The 19,619-nt window shown below is 31.7% G+C and overlaps 2 protein-coding genes across 2 annotated transcripts in view; one reads left to right on the top strand and one right to left on the bottom strand.

The window, feature by feature from the left end:
* Nucleotides 1-19,619, bottom strand: part of LOC126978499 (chaoptin) — a 310,992-nt gene that overhangs the window by 193,044 nt on the left and 98,329 nt on the right. The window lies entirely within an intron of this gene.
* LOC126978510 (glutamine synthetase 2 cytoplasmic-like) overlaps nucleotides 1-19,619 on the top strand; it is a 39,342-nt gene that overhangs the window by 641 nt on the left and 19,082 nt on the right. The window lies entirely within an intron of this gene.

The following is a 19,619-nucleotide window of genomic DNA, read 5'->3' as shown; positions in this document are numbered from 1 at the left end:
CCCGTAAATAAAAAAGTCATTAGCGGATAATATAAGATAGATATCTGATTATAATAAACCTTCCAAAGTTAACTTTTACGAGATTTACAAATGAAGTAATAGGTATCATTTGACCTGAATCGTTTCCGTAAAAAAGTTAATGTTGAATAAATATATTTTCCTAATAGAATCAATATATCAAGGTAAAATAGTTCTTATTTAATTTAAAATTCATTTATACCCATATACTTATATTATAAAGCTCTATAAAGAAATAGTGATAAAAATGACGCCAATATTTACTACTGCACTAGCAGGCTCATCAAATAAATATTAAAATAACTGGTAACTATAATTACTAAATTATAAACCAGTCTAATTGAGATGAATACTAAAGTAGCGAGCTCTGAGTGAGTGCAGCAAATGCTTTTAGTAGGTGGCTGTTATAACCAAAGTACCTAACTTACTAATTAGTAATAATTAATAGTTAACACTTTCGAAACTTTTCAGTTTTTTTTTTATTATTTTTATCCTAGAGCCTACAAATTATTCTTACTCACTGAATTACCTCGTTAATCAAATCAAGCAGAGTCTATTCATATTCAAGGCAAAATATGTACCAAAAGCGTTAATTTATTCCTAATTTTACAATATCAGTTATAAAATCCAATATCTCTTTTAAATGGTATCGAACTTTCGTGTTGCCACACATTATGTTTATGTGTCAAGTACATCGTTTGACTGTTAAACAATCGACAAGTGCATGCCAGTACTTATATCAATGTACTAATATCGTAATATCTGTGGTTATATTGTTGTACAAAGCGGTATGTCCTATATAGACGACACTGTCTTTATAGGCTACTGTTTTTATTTTTATGTATTTGTGTTAGTCCCAATTATGGTCCAGTTAAAAAAAACACGAGAAAGAGACATGGTCATATTTATTTGACATCTTTATAAAACGCACAAAATACGGCATTAGTTAATTATGAAAAAATATTTCATACAAAACTGTATACCATCTCTTTAGACATTAAATAATATATTTTTACTAAAACAACTTTATCTGCAACTAAAAAAGTATATATGTTTGTTTTTAAAAAAAATAAAACTGTTTCTTTTGTTCCCTCACGATTTTCAATTGCTGATATTAAATCGCGTTTATAATCGTAGCTCTTAAAAGGTGCTCATAGATAATGGGAAGTACTTGAAATCCCTAGAGATTGCTTCAAATTGCCTTCACTTAACTAGGCTATCCTGGGAGTAACCTACATTCGTTAATTCTACGAGTATATACACTTTACATACCATCAGCGTAAAGTTGAATCACTTCTCTAATAAAAAATTAAATGTTTTCTGGAGAAGATTTATTAATTATTAGATATATATCTAACAAACTTATACTTCAGCAACGGATTAATTATCCAGACCCAATGAACCGGAATCTAAAATCTATTGCGGATTTTCCGCAACAGATTTTAGATTCCGGCATTGATTTTCTTAATTTATTATTTCTCTGTACAAATAGATAAAAAATTATCTTACAAATTCTCCCAAATTACTGGAACGTCTTCAATAAATGTTAAATGCAGTTTGACAATATAAGAAATAATTTGAACAACTTTTTAGTTATAAAATGTTACTCCGCGCAATAAAATACGCTAAAACTCCTAAATAAATTAAAATGAAACGATCTCCTAAATAGAAGGCTCTTTTCCGATAGCAGCCATCACATCGAAATGCTGAAGGATGCTTATTCTACAGGGGTTCGACAAAAAATAAACTCAATCCTAAATATTATATTCGTGATTGTTCAAATCATCTTTACATTCACAATAATATCTTAACTATATGTCATGTTTTTAAATTACTCACTTTTAGGATTAATACACAAATAAAATTTGAAAAACAAAATTTTATGAACGATGCGGGATTCGAACCCGAACGATTCGAATACGACCTCCGGCCTTCCGTGCCGGTGCTCTAACCAACTGAGCTAACCGTTCGAGTACCGCCTCGCTACAAAATTCTGTTGGCTTTGTCCAACTCTTAGGTATATCAATAATATCTTACTTGTAGTTTCAACTAATATTCTGGTTCTACTCATTTTGACAAGACCTTCGGCTTATTTGATTTGTATCGTATTAAATTATAATTAATAAAAATGTACAATTTTATTTCCAAAACAGAATTTCAATAAGTAAATATTAGTAGCCGAGAGTCGCCTAAAAATTGATACGGTTCATTAGTGTGTAGAAAAATATAAGTTTATAATCTGGGTTTTGACCAATTCAGCGCCTTTTAAAATTGATTTTACATATAATCATCGTACAATATAGATTCAACAACTTTATTACAAACATACATAGTCTAACTTTTAATCTCATATGTAATATCTACCTAATATTATATATTAGAACTATTTTAGTAAAACAACGAAGTAATGTATGATCGACACTTGATATTAGTGTAACTGTTATTGAAGTCAAATCACGGAAAAACTACACAAACAATGATATATATATATATATATATCAAGTTATGTATATTCGTTTGTTATGTATATTAAAGTCTTATCATGGTTGACGGTAAAATTTTCCACATGATTTCATTGTAACAACGACATTAAGGAAATATTCTAAGCGAGCCACTAATAGGTATATCGATTTGAAATGATAGAATGAATTACTTTATGGGCGCTGACGTCAGAGTCACGCTTAAATCACTCTATTCATATCCACTATTAATGCAAAATTGGATCTAAATGGACACACGTCAAACTCAAATAAACTTTATTAAATTAAGCTTAAAATTATAGCTTTTGAATCGTTATTTAAATATTTAAGTAATTTTAATTATTGAATATACTATATGTTTGGAAAAAGTGGAGCTTGTGAGAAGTACATAAAAGAAACTTAACTCTGTTCAATCTACTAGGGTATTTTATAATGCTTGTATTATACATAATAAATTAATCTGTAAGGTCCATTGTGCAGCCAATATGTGAATCGTGTTAAAAGTTAAAAGTGTTTTAAATATCTAATATTTCACAAGCGGAAAAAAAATCTACAAACACTACACACACGACTACTCTATTTGTAGAACAGACACCAAGTATTCTTATAAAATAATATTCATCTTACGATTTTAAAATCAATGATAGCGACATAATTCTAGTTATATTTAGGACCTATACAAGTGGGAGGGTCCTTTGCACAGGATGCCGGCTAGATTATGGGGTACCACATCGGCGCCTATTTCTGCCGTGAAGCAGTAATGTGTAAGCATTACTGTGTTTCGGTCTGAAGGGCGCCGTAGCCAGTGAAATTACTGGGCAAATGAGACTTGACATCTTATTTCTTAAGGTGACGAGCGCAGTTGTAGCGCCACTCAGAATTTTTGGGGTTTACAAGTATACTGAGCGGCACGGCATTGTAATGGGCAGGGCGCATCAATTATCATCAGCTGAATATCCTGCTCGTCTCGTCCCTTATTTTCATAAAAAAAACCTCTTTAAGCAAAGTATAAAGATCACTACATTGTCCATTGGTCTAGTTTCAGGGGAAAAGTGAAGGAAACCAGTTGAAAGTAACATTAAATACTAACATATATCTTCACTTGAAGCGGTTAAACCCAAATTTATTTAGAGCCAATAAAAAAGTTACGTTTTAGCAGGTCGCAAGTAAATGATAATTCAAAACCTACAGGTTATTTTATTGGCCTGGAATCATGAAATTTGGTGAGTTAATACGTCATACCATAAAATCTTTTTTAATTATACGTATTTCAATTCTCCTTTAACCTAAAACGTTTATTTAATTATCTTTTTGAAAATACTGTGGAACGTATCTGTTGAAAAGTAATTTGTTTTGTCGTTGCTAATGAGACAATTATTCTAATGGAAAATAATTAAAAATATATTTGGTCGGTGTTGTTGTTATGTACTCACAATGCAGTTCATTAGAATTAATGATTTTTTCTCGAAGGTCGTTTTATTGTTAAGTTGAAAAATATACAAGTTGTTATTATGATTCAATGTTACATTTATTTTTTGATTATCTGCTTTGTATTTGAATGCACCATTCAAACAAGCCTTAATTTATATAAAAGGAAAAAGTGTTTCAAAAACATATATTAAATTTAATTAAATTTAAGAATTCTTCACTAAGCTGATAATACACAGCCATTTAATATAATAGAAAGAGATTGGAAGAGAAGAGATCATAATAACTTGATTTAAACACTTCAGTAAAAGGTAATAAAATTTATTTAATAAAGATAATCTATTTTTTTTATGAAAATAAGGGACGAGACGGGCAAGACGGTAAGCTGATTGGAATTGATAAGCCCTACCCATTGCAATGCAGTGCCGCTCAGGATTCTTGAAAAACCAAAAAAAATCTGAGCCGAACTACAATTGCGCTCGTCACCTTGAGACATAAGGTGTTAAGTTTCATTTGCCCAGTAATTTCACTAGCTACAGCGCTAATTAATTAATTACTTGATGTCTTCAAGTAGGTAGTCTGGATTGACCTTTAGAACTAATAAAGGATTATACATGTGTGCCCATTAATTTCACTAGCTACGGCGCCCTTCAGACTGAAACACAGCAATGTTTACACGTTACTGCTTCACGGCAGAAATAGGTGCCGTTGTGGTACCCATAATCTAGCTGGTTTCCAGTGCAAAGGATAGGATAAGGATCCTTCTACTGATAGGTTTTATCTAGCTACTTTTCTTTCGCATTCCAGATTCCTTGGAAATACTTTTTGATGTCAATTAGTTTATTACCACCGCTTCGGAGTTATAAATTAGTAAGAATGTAAATGTGATGTATTTTTTGGTTTTATAAGATTATTTCAAATAAAAATAAAGTTACGGAATACTAACTAATATAGACAAAAACATTATGTATCAAATTGTAAATGTTCGATCACCAGACGTAACAGAATAATAAGATTGATTATATACGAAAAATGGTCGAGAAAAGGATTTGTCCATAACCATGAGCTAGCAGAGAAAAAAATAAGGCCACAATACTTTTTAAGTATAATTAAGTAGTAAACATACCAAGCAGGTTTTAATAAAGTCAATGTTCCAACTTTCTCATGCCCTTGTAATTTTGCATTTTCAATGAAGACATTATATTATAATAGGGGTTAAAGTATTAAGTACTTCGAATTGACATAGAACCTTCATGGTATGAGATTTTTGAGTGAATTTTTTTTCACATGGTACCTATGTAGTTCTTCTTTTAGAACTATACATTTGACTTAATGTTATTGTATACGAATTCCGACGCCGAACCGTTTGGTGGTCTCAGCATGGTGTAATTCACTATAGCTTTCTTCGATCTGGTCAAGCAATGACGGCAGATGTCTACTGTGCCGAACTCCGAATAATGATAGCAAATCTAGCAGTGAAACAGATCCGACTCATGAAGCGATCTTCACCTTTATTGCTCTATGATAACGCGAGACCTCGCTACAGCACGAGAAACCGTTTTAATTCTACAGGAACTGCAATTAGAAACCATTCGTCACCCTCCGAATCTGCCAGACCTTGCTCCAACGGTCTACCATTTTTTCGTGATTTGGACCATTTTGTACGTGATAAAACGTTTTCTTCTCAGGAGGCAAAAAAAAATGCTTTCACACAGTTAATCGAATCTAGATCACCACAGTCCTATCGTAAAGGCAAAAATGATCTTCCTATTAGATGACAGCAATATATAGATAATAATTGTAATTATTTTGATTAAATATATATGTTAAATATTAATAATAATATACAAATCGGCAATTTCATTCTTTAACCCCTAATATTACAATTATCTTTTTAACCGAAATTCTTCTAAATTACAACAACAACTATTTTCTTTTAACCTGTAATGAAATAACAAAATATATTGAAATTTGAATGGAAGCATCATTTACATTCAATGACGTTTTAAATACGTACTAGCTGACCCAACAGACGTTGTTCTGTTCTTATTAAAAAAAAAACTCTTGCGGGTGGAATTTCGTAATATCCGTTCTTAAATTATCTCTACTCGGTGAAAGGAATATTCCTACCCAATTTCAGGTCTGTACGCCTAATGGTTCCAGAGTTATCGTTTGTCTATAATATGTATAGAATCTCATTGTTTACGTTACATTTTATGTACGACCGCTAGTCTACGCCGCTCAGACTTTTGGTCTTTTTATTTTAATAATGTACAAATGCAACTCTTGTTCGTCATTTTCACACGTCACACATTGTTCGAGACTGGCTTGAGTACGCCCAGTTGTACGTAGAAATTGTTGCCGCACTTTGCAACTACGCCTGTGGTACCTAGTTGGAGCGCAGCAGAGACCAATCCTTAATCTAACCTTTTCCTGTCCTCATTATGTTAAATAATTGATTTTATCTAACATTTACATTTTACATAATTTTATTTGTATACAAAGCTGCATTGGCAGTCTTTGTGTAGCTTAAATGATGTCTGAAATCACGCACTGAACACATGGCAGTGACGTTGGCGAATGAGGTCGACGCGTGACGCGTTTTATTGCATTTGTATATGAACACACACGTGAATCACGCCGCGCTTCGGTCAGACACCTCTTTTCGTGAATGTTGCGTAAACAAAGCAAATTTATTTATAAACTGGCGGCTGACCGCGACTTTCCCGCGTCCGTGTTCTACGTTCAAATTACTCGTGTATTCGGATTTAGTACATACATAATTCCCTAGGTTTTACTTCTCTTTGGATTTTGATTTTGATCTCTATAGGCACTTTAACATAAAAAGAACTGCAAATAAACTCCACAACTTACTCCCTTATTCATAATAGTCTGCTAACTTAAAGCATTGCTAACTCTCACTCTGTCTTCTTCTATTGACCTAAGTCAGAATGAGAAAAAACACTCCTAAGCGGCTATTTTAAGTTAGCGGAGCAGTATGAATAAGGGGGTTAGTGTACTTAATATATAAACTATACAATTTTAGTGGCCTGCACAGAACCAGACGAGAACCACGCATTATTATCTTTTATATAATCTACTATACGAAAGCCTTATTGTTGATTCGTTTTCTTTAATAATAAGTATCAAAATCCTTCTTACATTTCATCATTCTAGTTCAATCATTCTAGTTACTTCTGACAGTGATATTTTGTCAAAATCCGTCCTACCGTTGCATAGACTGAGACATTTTTAATAAATCATTATGTGGTATTATCACAGTAGAAATATATTATTATGATTATTTTGTCATTACAGACCGATATTGAAATGTTATTTAAAACTAAATACACTTAAAACGAAATTAATTTCATTTAATATATGCAATGCCACCAAAGAACATGATATTGGTATACTTTACTGGCCGATTTATTTTCAATCATAAAAATAATAAGATTCATTGGCAGAACTTCAAAACAACGTCCTAATTTCACTCATATATATGCACATAATATGAGACTTACAATTGGATGTAGTTCCTGAAAAACGTTCCAAGCCACAAACATCACATTTTAAGGGATTCGTGTTTAAAGTTTAATAAGTATTTGTGTATTCCATATATGTGGGTTGGGCTTCTAAGTCATAATGTCATTAATAGAGTGACAGTAGGGCTGCAATCAGTCCGTTAATATGAATCACGTGACCAGTTTTGTTTTCTTAACTCTAATTCGACATGATTGTGGCTTGGAACGTTTTTCTGGAATTACGTCCAATTTTTCTTTCAATTTGGAAGGCCGATTTGCTTAGAATATCAAATGGAATGTTAAATAAGGATTGCTCGTTTCCTAAAGCGTGCGTACATTATGGTTGAGTTAGATCTACTTACTACATAGTTTTCCTTGACTGGAGAATGTACTAGACGTGTGCTAAATAATAAATTCGTGTTATCCCTGTACTAAAACGCCTTTTAGTGCTGTTAGTTACATGTTTTACTTGAGAATGTATTTCTTATTATATAATAAAACTAAATATAAACGTACACAAGAAACTACCTACAAAATTAGTATGAAATACCTACTAACTAATTTATAAGTATAATAAAAACGTCAGCAGTCCGTTCTGTACATTTTGAATTAAACAGATTGTAACCAAGGCCCTTAAAGATTTCTTAAAACATGCTAACAGCTCATAAATGTAGTATTACAGTAGCAATGTTTAATTGTATTGTTTATACATTTTAAGATAGTAAATTTAAAAATGTTTTCTTTTATAATTTAATTTCTTTTTTGTACCGGCCGCGGCGTATCGTTGTTTTACTGGTATCCTGTCCTTTCTGTCTTTGATAATTATTCTTTTCCAGATTCTTCCTACAATATTTCTATTTCCTTCCTATGCATGGTCGATCTCGTTCTTTTTAATATTTGAACTTAAAATGAAAAGTTTTTATGTAAATAATATTATATTTACGTACATGAATTGCTTACATCTCTGTTAGCTTTATAGCCTTTTTATCTTATTTAACGACATTTGAAGGTTTCATGAATCATGTTTAGCTTAAAATGTCAATGACCCAAAATATTTAAGGTCTTAACAAAGAACAGTTCGATGTCCTTTTATCATTATTGCAGTAATTTAGCACATTTTTAATTACAAAAATCAAGCATTTGTAATCACAAAACAATTATAAGAGATATTCTCTTAACTGTTCTGTGTTCGTAATAATATATTTTATTGTATAAATTATATTGGTCTTAATTACATTGGTCTTGTCATCAGTTTTTTAAAGTGAAAAACACAAATTGGTTCTGTGTCTGTCTGCCTGATTTCGATGTGGCAAGGTCAAAAATCATTTAGTCGACCAAAATATGACGACAAACACTCATTTACCGCTTACCACTTTAAAAAAGTTAATTATCGTCAAAAGCCGGCAACGCTCCTGTGATTTCTCTGGTATTGCAAGAGATTGTGGGCGGCGGTGATCACTTAACTACAGGTGACCCGTACGCTCGTTCGTCCTCGTATACCATTAAAAAAAACATAAAAAAAGGTGGCAAGTATCTACTACGCTTTTAAATTTAAAACAGTTTGGTTCCGAAAAATACTTCCGTATATTTTCATTAAGAAATACGCTTCCGTTTATTTTCAACTAATTCGAAAGTTAAGAATTTATTACGCTACCGAACCGTTGAATTATTTATCAATTCCTGAAATAGAAAAGTGAGATCGATCGATTCTTCAGTGAGCATCGTTGGAACTTTTCGTCGGAATTACAAATTTATATGTATGGCTCACACATTCAATGTAATTATAAGACCATTTATGAACTGCTCGTGTTTTAACGGCATTATTTGGAGCGACTTTGATTCTCATATTCTACTCGTGAGCAATGTCACGTTATACACCCAGATTACTCTGTAACTCAATAGTTGCAACATTGTTACTTAAAATATCATCTAATCAACAACTTTTTGCATGCTTCAAAATGTTACGAAACATTGAATAGACTTGACTGTGAATTAATTCGAATAAACTTCCTAGGAACTAGGGTCACTACAATTTGAAAGGATTATAAATCTATTTATTATTGAAATCCATTTATTTGCTAAATTGACTATTTCAAGACTGTTACCATTCAATCCCATTTTTTTAGAATCCTTTGACTCCTTGTCATTTCCAGTTGGAGGTATATTTTTACCCACTAAAAGCAGTGCCGGATTAAACAAGTGCGGGGCCCGTAGCTAATTCTGTGAGGTCTTGGCCCTTGTTCTGCTGTTAGACTAAAGTTGTCAAAAACTTAATATTCAATACTTAAGTACGCTACTTACTGCAACACTTCCTGTTTGCATTTGCCTGTTTGGGTTATTTTTTTATGTTAATTACTTAAATACAAGATAAGTATTTTAATAGGCAAGTAAATTACTATAAGCAATGTTTAAAAATTAAATGTTTCATCGAACTTGAAAAGTCACTTTTCATCACTATGTGTTGCAGGTTTTGTTTGCAAACTTATAAGAAAAGTATAAATAATACAATGAAATCTTTTAAAAGTTGCTATTTCATTCACCGATATCAAGTATAATTTACATTAATTTAGATTTTTAATTGCTTTTCGCTTTGAAGAAAGACGTTTTGTCGAGTGGACTAACTGGATCTCCAACTTCCTGTAGTAATTGCAACTTTTGCTATGTGGTAAATCCGGAACTAAGTGGGAGGCACAGAATACAGGCTAGGTGGGTACTTTTCTGCCGGTTAGCATTTCGAGTTTTGAGCACAATAGCAGTGCCGATCAGATTTTGAGTTTTTCAAGAATCCTGAGCAGCACTGCATTGCAAGGAGCGACCTATCATTATGTGCATTTAAGCTACAAATGTGCTCGGGATAAGCTAGTTATTGTCTAGTCCGCTATATAGTATAGACATGGGTATTGTAAAGAAAACCGAAAAGGGTTACCAAGTTATCTTTTCTTCGTGCGTGTACTATTATTCCTTTTATGTACCTTAATACTATCTTTATTAAATAAGTCAGAATAACAGTATAAAAAAAAGTTTTTGGAATATATTTGTACTAATACCAGACGCGAATACAACTAATAATATTTGCCTGTAGTGAAGTGTTAAATTAAATAATCTCTCAGTCAATTATTTATTATAATACGTGGGGAAAAAGGAGGACAATGGAAATAATGTATTAGTGTGAATATTTTATTATAAGTACTGAATATTTTATATTAATAATATTCAATTTTCTTGATACAATATCAAGAGTTATTACCAAACGTCAAACACATTCAAAGTGTTGAATATAATATTATATTTTTATTGTTGGCATAACTGTAGACTTTTTGGCACCTGCCAACGTTGAAACTTTATGTGTGCATATATCAAAATGCAATCACTATTTAAGCTGATGCATAAATAAAGATGGTTCCTATTTCTTTTAAGTGTAGCTTAAGCCGCGTGACTTCTCCTGTGTAAGTAGTTAAAGTAAGCAAAAGGGGAACAGTAAATTTAAAGATACGCGCAATTCTAGACCCTTTTATTACAGTAAAAAAATAATTTGAATGACTTAGCGTACTATAATTACCTTAAAATACACTCATCAATAGTTTATAAGTGCCTTTTTAACAATCATTGCCTATTAACTTTTAAGCCGCTTAAATACTTTTTCATCTACCCGCTATCTATAACTCAATCCATTTAAAATGAGTTTAACAGCATTATCTAAGTAGGCACTTCAGATAAACTGATATAACTCCATCAGTTCATTGCTTGTTAACAGGATTGTCACTCTGCATTTTCAATATATATTAACTTTCTTCGCATGAATCTTCTTCTATGTCTCTGTAACTTTTGTATGCATTAGTAAACCTATTGATCCTATCCTAGTAACACGGGGCTTACTGTGTGATAGAAGCTGTTCTTTCAGCATTCTCAGCCAGGAATATACTCGAGTAAACTGTATCAAACTCGTTTATAGGCAGACGCAATATGGCACTCAACTATGTCGTAATGAAGATTCATGAATAAATTTTATTTCTTAATATAAGACAGTGATTTGGCTTAGTTTCTATATAAGGCTTTGTTTGTTAACTATTTTTCTATATCAGTAAAGTCTAAGTCAGATTATTATCAAAACGCTCTTGAGACGTCAATGTCGAAACGATTATCTAAAAGGAATCGGAATGAAACTCAACTTCTCTTTGTTGTCCTTTACCTTTCTTGCAATTGTTCTTTTAAATTTCGGAGGAGAAAGATGGCGGGCCTCACATTCTTGCCTGGCTACTTAAAGTACATCTGTTTCTTGTACTCTAGAACTCAGTTCCAGATGAAGCAAGCGCGGGCCTCGAAGCAAATTCGTCAATGAGCCCTCTATAGTATATATTGGAAGTAATCGGTTACCGAATGTATGAAGTGGATTGTCTTAGTAGGAAAAGTAGTAATGTTTCACGTACCACATCTTAATAAGTTTCACTCAAAAAATTACGCTCAGGCAGAGATGAGTGGGTTTAAATGTGCGGAGACCTCTTACGAACGGGGCCCGTAGCATTTATTAAATCCTACTCTTGTATGTGGTTAATCCAGCACTGCTAGACCTAGGCCCTTTTTAATACATCCCGGACCTAATCGTGGAATGTAGGCCTAATTCAACCATTTCCGTTCACATTATCTCTGCAATATAGTGGTGTAGTAAATCTACTTCCACCGATCTTATGGACATCAACAGACAACAACAAACAACTTCTTACCAATGTCTATCTCATCGTTTACTTCACACTGCTTTCTTGAGTCATTGCTAAAAATAACTCCTCGTATAACGCTTTTACTTACTCTGCTTCCATTCTTCTTAGCCCTCAACATTGAACAAGCCTCGATGAGAGACAGAGGTGCTTAAAAATAAAAATTAAGTAACAATATAATAAGTAATAAAAGCTATGCAACACATTTAATGTCAGGGAAAAATAATTAAGAATGGTATTATTATTCACTTTACCAAACAGTGTCATCGCTAGTGTACAAAACAGTATACTATGTTTTTTGAGAATAATTTGCCTATTAAGACTTAAGCTCATTTCCGTAACGGGTTTCGCAAGGTCATTGTGAATCCTCACACACTGAGGGCATGCTCATTGATTGTACAAGATTCGGTCGTATGGTCCTATATATTTATCGTTATATAGTAAATTATATAGCTAAATTATGATGAACTGTATTAGAAATTATATTATTATGATAATTAGTTTATTTGTGCCAGCCAACTTATATTATACAATACGCGTTCGGAAACTTATAAATTTCGATGACTTTGAAATTCTGACAAAGTAAAGTAAGTCTGTTAAGGAAAAATGTAACAAACAAACTGACGTTACGTTTATTTACATATACATTACCTCAGGATATCCTAATATTCTAACGCATTAAGGATTACTGGATTCCACCAGAAATAACGTGTTTTCCGTTCGCAATATGCCTTAAAACTTGATCACAATCTCGAGACTCGTGAGAGAAGGAATTCTTATATTCGTTGCTCAAAAAAATCATAGGTACTTAGGTCATAATATTATTTTCGTAATAAAAACTCAGACTACCATTAGGATTAAGAATAGCATCTCAACAACAATGGCTCTTTAGTTAACCCTTAAATACTTATATGATTGTTGAATTTGTTAATATAAATTGTTCTCTAATGTTGGTCGTTGGCCTGCCATATAACGTTTCTATATAATAATGCATAACGTTTCAAAAATAAATTGGATATCGTTTATATTTTATTCCAAGGAATATTCTATCAAGAGTGTCAACCCTACCGAATATGCGTATTGTGTTTGTTTCATATTATTATCTATTTAGGTTAGTCATCAACACGTGCCTACTAAATAATTATGAAATATTATTCTGATAACATTGGATTGAGCTGATTCTAAATTGATGTTGGGGAATGGTGAAATGACACGATCTCGTCTAGGATCGGACAATCTGATTGTGAAAAAGGCATTTCATAAATTAAATAATATCTTGAGTTTTTAGATAAATACGGAGACAGTATTACTGGAAACTCTGATAAATAGTACTTGCACTATTATATATTCTTTGTACTATAACAGTAACAATTCAAATCAAAGTAGGTAGGTACCTTAACGTGAATTTCATGCAACGTTCAAATGATAGACTAGTGAAAACTCGTTTATTTTAAAGGCAATGTTTTATTACAAAGAAATTCGCAGAAAAGAGAGAAATATGCATTGAATTATTCTCTCAAACTTACATTTTATATTTATTCATATAAATAAGTAGTATTTCAATAGTCGTAAAAAGTTATACCAATCAAGTTATTCTGAATTAATTAATTTAATGAGCATGGTTTTCCAGTCGAAACATATATCCATACCATTACTTTTACGCACTCTAGATAACCAATCAAATATTCTCAATTTTTAAATTCACTCTTTAAAAAAATAAACTTCATAAGCGCGTTCGATAGTCAAAAGTTAGACACATTAATTTTGTTATTAATCCATACCATTACTTTTACGCGCTCTAGATAACCAATCAAATATTCTCAATTTTAAAATTCACTCTTTTAAAAAAAAACTTCATAAGCGCGTTCGATAGTCAAAAGTAAGACACATTAATTTTGTAATGTTCCACAGTTGTTGTATGTCACGTGCATCACATGTTAGTTAAGAAATAATATAATCACAAATGCTTAGGCCTATAAATTCTAGTATAAAACTCAGTAACAACCCTTGCAACTCAACTCTTTCACACCAATGAGGCCCTAGTAACAACACTCCTGCAATTAAATTTCAACCACTATGTTTAATTGATTTATCAATTTTTTTAATACCAAAATTTTCGAATACCAAAGAGAATATTGTGCTTCTTAGCGTGTTTGTTAGTTTATTTAAACTATTAGGATTTGTTTCAGTATTTATTACTTTGTACATTACCTTTATTTACAATATAAGGTGGCACGACTATGTTATTTATATTATTTCTGTGATCACTACTTAAAACAGCTCACGTAAAGTAAATGCAGAGTACCCCTCATTCGCTTCGGTTGATGCATGTTCATTGTGGTAATCACGTAATATATATGTATAGCTCGTAAGCAGCTTGTACTCCATACTAACATCATTAACATATACCTGGCTAAAGCAGTTATTAATCTGGTTTCTCGGTATGCATCTCTTGCTTTTTCTTGGATTACGTAATTGAGGGTACTACAACATTATATTTCATCTTTAGGATTTAGGAGAACATAAGTTATTTATATAAAACATACTTCGTACCATCTTACAACAAGTAAGTACTTACCTACTCAATTTTGAACACTACTTGATCTGTAAGCTAATTGAAGAAATCATAAATTCGGAAATTAGAACTAATTGTGTCTATTTATTCCTACATGAATTTAGATTTATTCTATTATCAGCTTTACTTTTGGGGATAATTTATTACATATAAGACTAAAACCTTCCTCATGAATCTTTACGTCTATTGGTCAATGTCGTATTAAAAACGATTCAGTAGTTCTGAGCTTATCGCCTTCAGATAGACGGAGGCGACGCGGTGGAGCAATTTATTTTATAAAAGTTAAATGCAGTTTGATATAAATAATCTATTAACATGTACATTACAATATAATAAATGTCAGGGGTGAAGTAGCCTGTAACAGTTACTTACGCAGTTAAAATACTTAATTCTCAAGGCTAAATTATAATCATTTATCTTGATTCGAATGATCATTACAGATTTTAAGTTTTACAAATTCTTGCGGTGCTGCTAAAGAGCTTATACTAGCTGACCTGGCAAACGTTGTTTTGCCATATAAATTATATATATAAACCTTCCTTGAGCTTCAACGAATCTATTACAAAAGATTTCATTGAGATCGGTCGAATAGTTTAGGAGTTATTAGGGAACATACAAATATACATTCTCTTTTATATATATAGATTTGGATTCGGAAAGAAATGTTTGTTAAGAACATCATATGTTCTTAACAAACATTTAAAATTTAAGTTTCTTATTATTTATAGATTGTTATTGTTAGAGTGCCCAAATAAAGACGTAATTTCGAGCTCGATTGCAAAATCTCTTATCACCATAGGTCATGAACATGTCGTTTCGTTTTGGTGTTAAGTGACGCAACGAGACCAAGAATTGATCAATTTTATTACTTTATATCGGTGGTAAGCGGCGTAAGTTGTATAATTTACGGGTTAAGAATGTTTTAATATGATTTTCGTAGTGTCACTGACATACTTTATACATTTATTATCATTATATAATAATCTTTTATTTCAATGTGAATAATTTGTTGCTATTTATACAAATATAAAAATAACATAATGTTTAATGTTTATACTCCTTTTAGTTATGGATGTGAATAGGAAACGACCTTCAGCCAACCTTTTAAATGGATTAATACAATTTTTCATCAAATTAAGTATTATTTTAAAATAATATCAATATATTTTCGAAGGCTTTGGGCGGTTACCACATATGTGAAGAAGTCATTGGACTATATCTGGTGTTTATTGACGTATTGTTCAACATTAGTGCTGTGTATATCTTATAAGTGAAATTGAATGGATTTAGTAAAAAGTTGAATGTGCATAGTTGAAATAGTATTTTTGTTTGATTTATTATATTATTGAAAATAAGTTTTAAAATAAAATGGAAATTAATAATTTAATTATTTTATAAACACTGTGAAATTTCAAATTTCATTAACGTTGTTTTACCATATAAAGTATTTGTAGTGATGGAGCGTTTTTTCTCAGACTTATTTTTTAAATCAAACTATCGAAAAATTCTTTTCATCTTTCGGGTTAATATTGACACTCATAAAAATGTGGCTTTCTATAGGGATAATCGTGGCCTCCGACGCGCTATTTATAGGCACGCTCCCGCCGTCCCGGCCGGCCGGAACCGCCGCAAACGCTAAATATTTAAATCTGTAATATCTTCGAAAATATTCATTTAAATCATATGCTGTAAAGGGCCATATAGATCTATATCAAATCAACAATGTTTTTAAGGTATTTAATTAGATAAGGATTAATGCTGTATTGGTTAAAATCGCTTCGAAAATAAGCCATTATTTGTCGTAAAAAGTAAATGACAAAAAATGTTATTGTGGGATATCTTCATAAATTTTGTAGGGTTCAGCGTGCGTTTGCCTGCCTGCTGCCTGCTTTCATTTTATACTATGTAGTGATAAGTTATTACTTGCATTAGCAGTCTCTACAACGGCCAATTTTTTTTTATAAATCACATTATTAATCTCATGTTTTGGGTGACGGTTGGTTGCGTCTGGCGCGAGCGACTTATCTGTTTTACGTCAATGACACCTAGTCTTATCTGTAGTCACGCCGTCTCTGTGTGATGCGGCGCGTGCTAATATTTTTATTGTTGCTTTGATGCCTAGTAGTAGATAGGAACTGCTAATTGTCCAGGCGTGTGAAACTAAAACGATTTATTGATAAATTATATAATGTTTTTAGGCTAGAAAGTAATTGAACTTTTTTATTAAGTATATAAATTTTATCTATCGATCACGGATAAGATGTGCTTGTTTGACGACATTTCTTATTGTATTTATAGTAATAAAAGGCATAAAAGGCATTTATTTTCACAAAATTGATTCCTTTAGAATTCTTTTTGATGTAATTTTTAATATACTACTACCGCTTCGGAAACAAATGGCGCTCTGAAAGAAAAGAAGCGGCGCAAGAAACTAATATCATAATCATGCATTCCTATAACAAGAATCAAACTTGATAATACAAAACACCATATCCTAGAAAAATTGCATCCATTGCAATGGGTACCTATACAAAACCAACTAACAAGATATACTGCCATAAGCATTTCGGTGACGAATTCACCAGATTACACCCATCCAAAAAGTGTGTAACTAACCTAACCAAAATCTTATATAACTATATATATTTATATTTACTTTTTTAATTATTTATATATCACGCCAGTCATGAGCATGTCGGTGACACGAACCCGTAAAATACTTCGAAAAAAAAATATATTCTATAATTTTAGTAAATGAAAATTGACAGGTCACATGATTAGAAACCAGAAAAATAAATGAGCGTTAAAAATAAAGAATAAAATATTAATATTTTATTGCAGACATTCTTTATGCCCATGTAACAGATATATAATAATAAATATAAAATAATAAAGATCAAATCACATTCTACATGGAAAGATGATGGTAAATAGAGATGTTACTGTGGTAAAAGTTTAAGCCTGTACCGAAGCGTTTCTGTCATAGTAACTAGAATAAAATGAGATTGTAAATAAATGATAATTTTTTAACTTGAGAAAACTTTGAGAATTTTTTCTATAAAGCAACTGCTACGATATTCATGACTGTATCAAATTCCTGGAATCAGTCTGAAATCACTTGAATAACGGATTTTTACCCTTACCTCGTGTGATTTACTTTGTATACCAAAAAAAAAAGATCGGTTTATTAAGTAACGGATACACTTATTGTCTTCTTCGCATGTGAGTTTAAAAAGCGGGACGTTCAAACACAATGCTTGGAATGCCACTTAGTAATTTCAACCCAAAATCAACCGCCTAGCGCTTTATTATGCTATTGCTAACAGCTTGTTTAAAAGCGTAGCATTGTGAAATGCCTGATATTTAAATGAATAATTACTCGAGTGTCGATTCTTTTATATCAAAGCCTTTTCAACGGACGTTGAAATGGCTCTCGAGTGAATGAGGCCTACCTTAACCAGAAGTATACAGACAGCTTGAAAATATTTATGCATGCAACTACGTGTAAATTTAGCATGAATTTTTAACTGGAAATTCACAGCAACAAAATGTGAATACTATTGTGAATCGGCACAACAATGGTGAGCATTTTCCTATGAATATTTAACAATATTTGAGTGCTGCTTTGTAAATTGTATATCACAATTTTTTACAAATATACTCATACCATGTTATGGGAATTGTTATAGTCATGTCCGCGTCTGTCATGAGAAGTTGATATGATTCTGACTGACGCCGTCTCCCCGCATTCTCATGGAATTATCTAAATATTTGTAGGAAAAGAGATGACAAATGAAAAAAAAAAACAAAATTCTACTCCACGCATCCAGAATCCAGATGTTGTGAGATCAGAGAGCTTCAAATTGTATGCTCGATTATATCAAGAGTTGTTAAACTGATACAGAACCAATGTAATCTCGTTGAATTTAATCTATCTTAACCGGTTTGAGTATCTTTATGTGCTAACGTCACATACCAACCAATTTATATTACGTGACGATGCAGTTATAACCAGTCTTTTTTTATCCGATATTTTTATCATTAGCTATGTAGGTACATATTCTAATTGTAAAATTTAAATTTGTGGAGTCATGGACTAACATACGACTCACAGAGCAGACTCTTTCTGTATTCGGTGATACGACTGCAGATGGACATATAAAAGAATGCCATAAATGTTATGCCATTGTATTAAATGTGAATACTTTTACGGCCTTACAAATAAACTTGGTATAAATTTATAACTGTGAATAAACCAAGAATATGCAAAATGTTTACAAATAGACATTTTGCCTATGATTAACTTATAAGGTTACCCTTTATTTGCAACGCTGCCTGACAGTTGGAAAACCTCAGAATTTTCATTGTATTGTCAATGTGTTGGTTTATCCTCAGGTATGACTTTATATCAATTTATTTGTAAGGCCGCTAGGATTTAATTCGAATCCTATCAGCTGTATGTTTCTATGTAATTTAATTTTCTTCTGAAGCACGCTTACGCATTTCCTCACATTATATTACTATCTTATTGTAATATGAACTACCATTTGCTACTTCCATCATATAATTTCACTCTAGCTTTCTTCCACCATAGATATAAATGAATACAATAGCGACATTAAATAAACACACACGTTACTTAACCGTTATAAATGAAAATAAATAATTGAAATTTTTATCATCACCTACTAGATATTTTTTTAACTTATTCTTTTATGATTACCCTTGTGTTCATTTAATGTTGCGTATATACATACACACACACATTTCAATCCTCGTTTTTAAAAGTCTGATGATGGTGTTATGTAATTGTATGTAAATATGAGTTATAAAATAGCAGTTATTGAGTTAAGAGTGTGCCGGGCCGCTTTTTGAATCAAAG

The sequence above is a fragment of the Leptidea sinapis genome, chromosome Z (genome assembly GCF_905404315.1).
Source record: "Leptidea sinapis chromosome Z, ilLepSina1.1, whole genome shotgun sequence".
NCBI lineage: Eukaryota > Metazoa > Arthropoda > Insecta > Lepidoptera > Pieridae > Leptidea > Leptidea sinapis.
Note: the sequence above shows the minus strand (reverse complement) of the source record. Positions and strands in the feature narration are given on the sequence as shown.